Below are 6802 nucleotides of genomic sequence, written 5' to 3'. Positions count from 1 at the left end.
GTAAAGGGAGGAGGAAGATGGAAGAGGGGAGGAGGAGGACGCACCTAAATTAACCCTTGATTGTATGCTCTGGAAGGGGAGGGGGGGAAAGGGAGGGGAGGAGGGGGGAGGAGAGGGGATGGAGAGGAAGGGGAGGAGGAGAACACAGTTAAATTAAAACTTGATTGTGTGCTCTGGAATGGGGAAGGGGAAGTGGAAAGGGAGGCGAAGGGGGAGGAAGAGGGAAGGGGGAGGGAGGGAAGAGGGAAGGGAAGGACACAGCTACTTAACACTTGATCGTTCTGAAGGGGGAGGGGAAGAGAGGGGAGGGGATGGAAGAGGGAAGGGGAGGACACTAGACTATATGCTCGAGAAGGGGGAGGGGAGGGGGATGGGGAGGGGAGGGAAAGGAGGGAGATGGAAGAGGGAAGGGGAGAGGAGGACACAGCTAAATTAACACTTGATGTGTGCTTTTGAAGGTGAAGGGGGGGGGGGAGGGAGGGGAGGGAAGGGGATGGAAGGGGAAGGGGATGGAAGAGGGAAGGGAGGAGGAGGACAAAAGCTAAATTAACATTTTGATGGTTTTAGGGAGGGAGGAAGGGGGGGGAGGAAGGAATGGATGGAAGGAAAAGGGAAGGGAGGAGGACACAGCTAAATTAACATTTGATCGTATGCTCCAGAAGGGAGAGGGAGAAGTGGTATGGGAGGGAAGGGGATGGAAGGAGGGGAGGGGAGGGGGGAGGAGGAGGAGGACATAGCAAAATTAACATTTGATTGCATGCTCCTGATGAGGGGGAGGGAAAGGAAGGAGAGGGTATGGAAGAGGGATGAGGAGGGTAGAGGGGGGAGGGGAGGACGCAGCTAAATTAACACTTGATCGTATGCTCCGGAAGGGAGAAGGGTAAGTGGGAGGGAAGGAGGAAGGAGGACAGGGGAGAGAGAGGGGAAGGGGAGGGGGATGGAAGAGGGACAGGGAGAGGAAGGTAGAGGGAAGGGGAGGGGAGGACGCAGCTAAATTAACACTTGATCGTATGCTCTGGAAGGGGGAGGGGGAAGTGGGAGGGGAGGAGGAAGAAGGACATGGAGGGGGAGGAGGGGGGGGGAAGAAGGAAGGGGAGGGGGATGGGAGGGACAGGGAGGAGAAGGAGAGGGAAGGGAGGGGAAGGACGCAGCTAAATTAACACTTGATCGTATGCTCTGGAAGGGAGAGGGGGAAGTGGGAGGGGAGGAGGAAGCGGGAGGGGCTGGAAGTGGGAGGGGAGGAGGAATGGGAGGGGAGGATGAGGACAAAGTGAAATTAACATTTGATCACATGCTCCTGAGGGGGAAGGGGGCTGGAAGAGGGAAGGTTAGGGGAGGACACAGCTAAATTAACACTTGACTGTGTGCTCCGGAAGGGGAAAGGGGAAGGGGGATGGAAGAGGAAAGGGGAGGACACAACTAAATTAACACTTGATCGTTCGGAAGGGGGAGGGGAGGAAAGGGGAGGGGATGGAAGAGGGAAGGGGAGGAGGAGGACACAGTGAAATTAACATTTGATCGCATGCTCCTGAGGGGAGTGGGGAGGGAAGAGGGTAGGGAAGGGAGATGGGAGAGGGAATAGGAGGGGAGGACAACTAAATTAACACTTGATCGTCTGCTCCGGAAGGGGGGGGAGGGGGAGGGGGGGAGGGAGGGAGGAGGACACAGCTAATTAATACTTGATCGTTTGGAAGGGAGGGAAGGGAGGGGATAGAAGAGGGAAGGGGAGGAGGAGGGGAGGACACATCTAAAGTAACACTTGATCGCATGCTCCAGAAGGGGAATGGAATGGGAGGGGAAGAGGGAGGGGGATGGAAGAGTGAAGGGAAGGGAAGGAGGAGGGGAAGAGGGAAGGAGAGGGGGAGGAAACAGCTAAATTAACACTCGATCGTGTGCTCCGGGAGGGGGAGGGGATGGAAGAGGGATGGACGAAGGGAACAGGTCAACAATATTATTCAGTTACAAGATTTGAGGACAGACAGACGGACAGAAGCAGAAGTGAAATAAAAGCATGCAAAAATAAAACTGTAACAAGGAGTCTCATATGTAGCCTATACGAGTAATAGAAGAATATTTTCAGGTCAAAAGCTTCGTACTATTATAGACCTATGTCATTTCTTGAAAAGTCTGTCTGTTTGTCTGTGTGCCCGTCATTTGTCCTATAACTTGTGTGTGTGTGTGTGTGTGTGTATGATCATGCTCTCAGTCATGTATATTTCCTATGCAATAACTTGAATCCTTCCAGAAAACCTAGGCCTATTTTAGCATTAATTTTTCATACGCTTCGTCCCTTGGATTCTGATCCTGTAGAAGTAGCTGCTGGCCTTTTGCCAGCAACCTTTGTAGGTATAAAAGAGCCCCCCAGAGAGGAAAGGTTAGATATATGTAAGTCAGAGAAACAGAATGGAGTCTAAAGATTCCCATATAAAGCTTTTTGTAAGAATGATAGCAAAAACATGTTTATGCTTCGGTCTAAAACGAACTTGGAATAGCAAAGCCATAGTAAAGCTAGTTAAACTTACTAGAGAGAGAGAGAGAGAGAATTGTTTCTTTATTTGAGCGTATAATTAAAATTCAACAGTTGAGGGTTCCTGTCAAAATTCGCCGCCATTTATAATTCAAAACAGACCTTTGTTTTTTTTATTCAAATAAATGAACTGATTCAGCGAATCCAAGAAGGAATTTCTACTTAATAAGAACAGCAGTCCCTTGGAATATCATGAGAATGGTGCCATTTTACATATTAAAACAGCAAAACTGGTTTGATCTCTCTTTCTCTCTCTCTCTCTCTCTTCTCAATATTAACAACGCTAACGAAACTCCCCAACCCCCACTCTCTCTCTCTTTCTCTCTCAGACAAGATTCCCACCCGATTTCGGTCGTTTCATTTTAAATCATCTGACGTCCACTCCAGGCTCTCTCTCTCTCTCTCTCTCGCGCGCGCGAATTAAACAAATACAAAATGCTGGCGATAACATATAAAAAAGTGTGCATGATGAGAGGCAGAAAGTTAGACTGAACTGTATCCCAAGAGGTGTACGCGGGATGAAGGGGGAAGGGGTGGGGAGGGCAGCAAGATTAGCAAACACAGCACCCTTAACCCCCACCCCCGCCCCCTACAAGGTCTCCTGCCCAAACGCATTTAGGCCTACAAGCTTACATTCACTCATTCTGTCAGTACTCGAATTATGAATAATAATAATAATAATAATAATAATAATAATAATAATAATAATAATAATAATAATAATAATAAATGTGTCTGCGCTTAAGGAGCTGATTTTATCACTCTAGGCCTATTCCTGCTTCTAACACTCCCAGTTACGTCTTGTACGAAGCTAACGGGGAAATATACCGATTATACGTCTGATAGAGAGAGAGAGAGAGAGAGAGAGAGAGAGAGAGAGAGAGAGAGAGAGAGAGAGAGTCACAACAGATTCCGCTCATCCCTGCGAAGCTGACCCACTAATAGGCGACAAACAACCTTTTCTACACCTACCATATTGAAGGTTACGATATCTTCTTCCCAGCTTGTTCCTATTTTCATATGGGGTCGCCGTTTCGGATGAGCCATTGCCATCTATTTCTATCCTGTGCTTCTGCCTCATCAATTCCCTTCTCACGCAGGTCTCTCCTCACACAGTCCTTCCATCTCTTTCTTGGTTTCCCTCTTCTTCTTCCCTGGACCTCCATCTCCATAGTATGTCTACCAGCGTGGTCCTCATCTCTCCTGAACAGGTTACGATATATATTCATGAAAACGTAATTAACACATTGAAAATGTATGTCGTATCAAAATTTGTAAAAATGTAATAAAAGTCGTAAAAGCATAGAGGAAAAAGATCCCTAACCACTCATAAGGTCTATATATATAAAGCGGAGAGTTCTCGCCTTTATTTCAGGGGCTATAAGGTTGATCGTTTTTCGTTTAATTTCATTAGCCGTTATGACTCTGCCATTGTTTCCAAGAGGTTTGCGCCAAGGATTCCCTCTCTCTCTCTCTCTCTCTCTCTCTCTCTCTCTCACTGACGCTTTTGTAAGCTAATTTAATTAGTTACATTGTCACTTACATTACGGATTTACTACTCATTCGTTTTAGACCCAGGCTTTTTAATGTTAATATCATTTCTACTACAGCTTTGTACTTGATACAGGAATCTTTAGGAGTCCATTATTTTTCCCTAATATATTTTACTGAGATTGCTGGCATAAGGACACCTCATTCTACAAAACCAGAAAAATGAATGCCAAAATAGGCTAAGGTTTTCAGGAACGTCTTCTTCTTCTGTCAAAATTCGATTGATTTGACGAAAAATTTGAAAGATTCAAGTTATTACGTAGGAAATGTCATAAACGAATGACATACTTAATTGTTTTTTTTTAATATTATACAATTATATACATAAATTCATATACATTAAAATAGTAAACGAGAGAAAGTAAAAGTAAAGTGTGAAGTGGAAATAGGAAAAATGAAGTGCAGAGAAGCGGAACAACTAAAATGGAAAGGCAGGGGAAGTGGAAGAACCGAAGTGAAGTGGAAGTGTAAATACTGAAAAATGAAGTGAAGTGTTACTAGAAACTAAAGTGAGGCGAAGTGCAGAGAAGTAAAGTGGAAAAAGTGGTGGAGTGAACGTGGAAAAAGTGAAGTGAAGAAAGTGAAGTGTGGTGAAGTGGAAAAGTGAAGCGTGTTGAAGTGGAGAAAGTGAAGTGTGGGGAAGTGAAGTAAAGAAAGTGAAGTGTGGTGAAGTGAAGTGGAGAAAGTGAAGCACAGTGAAGCAGAAAAAGTGAAGTGTGGTGAAGTGAACGTGGAAATAGTGAAGTCTGGTGAAATGAAGTGGAAAAAGTAATGTGCAGTGAAGTGAAGTGGAAAAAGTACAGTGTGGTGAAGTGAACGTGGAAAAGGTAAAGAGTGGTGAAGTGAAGTAAAGAAATTGAAGTGTGTTGAAGTGAAGTAAAGAAATTGAAGTGTGTTGAAGTGAGAAAGTGAAGTGAAAAAATTGAAATGTGGTGAAGCACAGTGGAAAAAGTGAAGTGAAGTAAAGAAAGTGAAGTGTGGTGAAGTGGAGAACGTGAAGTGGAAAAGTGAAGAGAAGAAAGTTAAAATAACAGGAAAACGTCAATTGCTATAGGCTAGGTCACTGCTGACAGCCAGCTTAGAATTACCCTAATTATCTGTACTGAAAGGTAATTAAGCCATTACCACCCGAGTCGATCCTAATTTGTACGCCATAATGACTTGAGGCAAAGCCAATGTCTTTGGCTTGGGGTCTGGTATTGTAGAATGACTGATTACTAACTACATAATCATTAAATTAGGTACATGGTGTTGGTGTTCAGTTTATTTTCGTCCACCTTGAGTATGTTTTTCATTTTCTTTGAGAGCCTAGTGTTGTCATAAACGCTAGATGTTGTAATGAATGTCGGTGTTGCAAAATTGCATTTTCCTTTATGCCTAATTTGTAGGTCTGTAATGTTTTTATTGAGTTTTTTAAAGGAGTAGTGACATTCATTTGTGTATTATCTTTTTCAAAAGTGTTTGTCTGTATCGTGTTGATAGTCCACTGTTTGTTGTGGATTGACTGACTGTCCTGACCTATTGTTGGAACTCCAAAAGCCGAGTAACTCCATGCTTCATTCTTGGCTTATTCTGTTGTCATGTAAACCTTGTATAGTACATTTTTACAGTGAATAAAAGCCAACTGATTATGAAGATATCATCTTTGCTTCCAAACCAACCAAGTTTTAACAATGGTTATGGGCCCAGTCACAAGTGAAGATAAGACAGTAGATAGGTAGCGGTGTACGGTAACGGTAAGCTAGGCTATGGACAGAAATCGTTTGTTTTTGGGCGGCTGTGATTCGACGGAGTACCAAGGCTAGTGAAAGGCTGGATTAATGCAGAGCCTTCTTAGTAGGGACAGAGTTGTATGCTACAAAGAATCGTTGGTGGATTACTGTCATTTTTGGTGTGATGTCGTCATCTGTGGATGTCGAGGGAGTCCTGTCATCATCGACTGTCGTCGTTGTTGGATTACTGTCATTTTGGCGAGTTGTCAAGAGAAGTTACCCAGCCATGGAGCCCGGTAAGATTACCTTAGAACCGTTAAATGAGAAGAATTATGCTACGTGGAAAGTGCAGGTAGAAATGCATTTGGTAAAAGATGATTTGTTCAGAATTGTGGAAGGGACAGGAGGAGCTCCTTCCGCAATAGATGCTGCAGCTGTTCGGAAGTTTGAGATAAGAAAAGACAGCTTTAGCTAAAATTGTGTTAGCGGTAGAGCCTAGACTTCTTTACTTAGCAGGTGATCCGAAAGATCCAAAAGTGGTATGGCAGAAACTGCAGGATACATTTCAGAAAAAGTCATGGTGCAATAAATTCAGGTTAAAAAGAAAATTAGACAGTCTGAAGCTGAAGCCTGGTGATGATTTACAAGGACACCTTAAAACTTTTGCAGAAATTTTTGAAGAATTAGCAGTTATCGGTGATCCAATAGAAGATGACAGGGTAATAAATTTGTTAGCTTCACTTCCTGATGATTATTCAACTTTAGTGACAGCTCTGGAAGCTATGGAAAAAGTTCCTTCTTGGGAATCGGTCACTGAGAGGTTGCTGCATGAAGAATATAAAATTAAAGGTGATAGGCTTAAGCCTATGCAGGAAAGTGAAATTAAGTCTTTACTTGCTAAACAGAAAAAGAGTGTTAAGTGTTTTGAATGCAACAAGACAGGTCATGTAAAGAAAAATTGTTATATTTTTATTGATAAGTGCAAGAAAAGCAAAGAGAATAATGAAAAGAG

This window comes from Macrobrachium rosenbergii, unplaced genomic scaffold (genome assembly GCF_040412425.1).
Source record: "Macrobrachium rosenbergii isolate ZJJX-2024 unplaced genomic scaffold, ASM4041242v1 282, whole genome shotgun sequence".
Classification (NCBI taxonomy): domain Eukaryota; kingdom Metazoa; phylum Arthropoda; class Malacostraca; order Decapoda; family Palaemonidae; genus Macrobrachium; species Macrobrachium rosenbergii.
Note: the sequence above shows the minus strand (reverse complement) of the source record.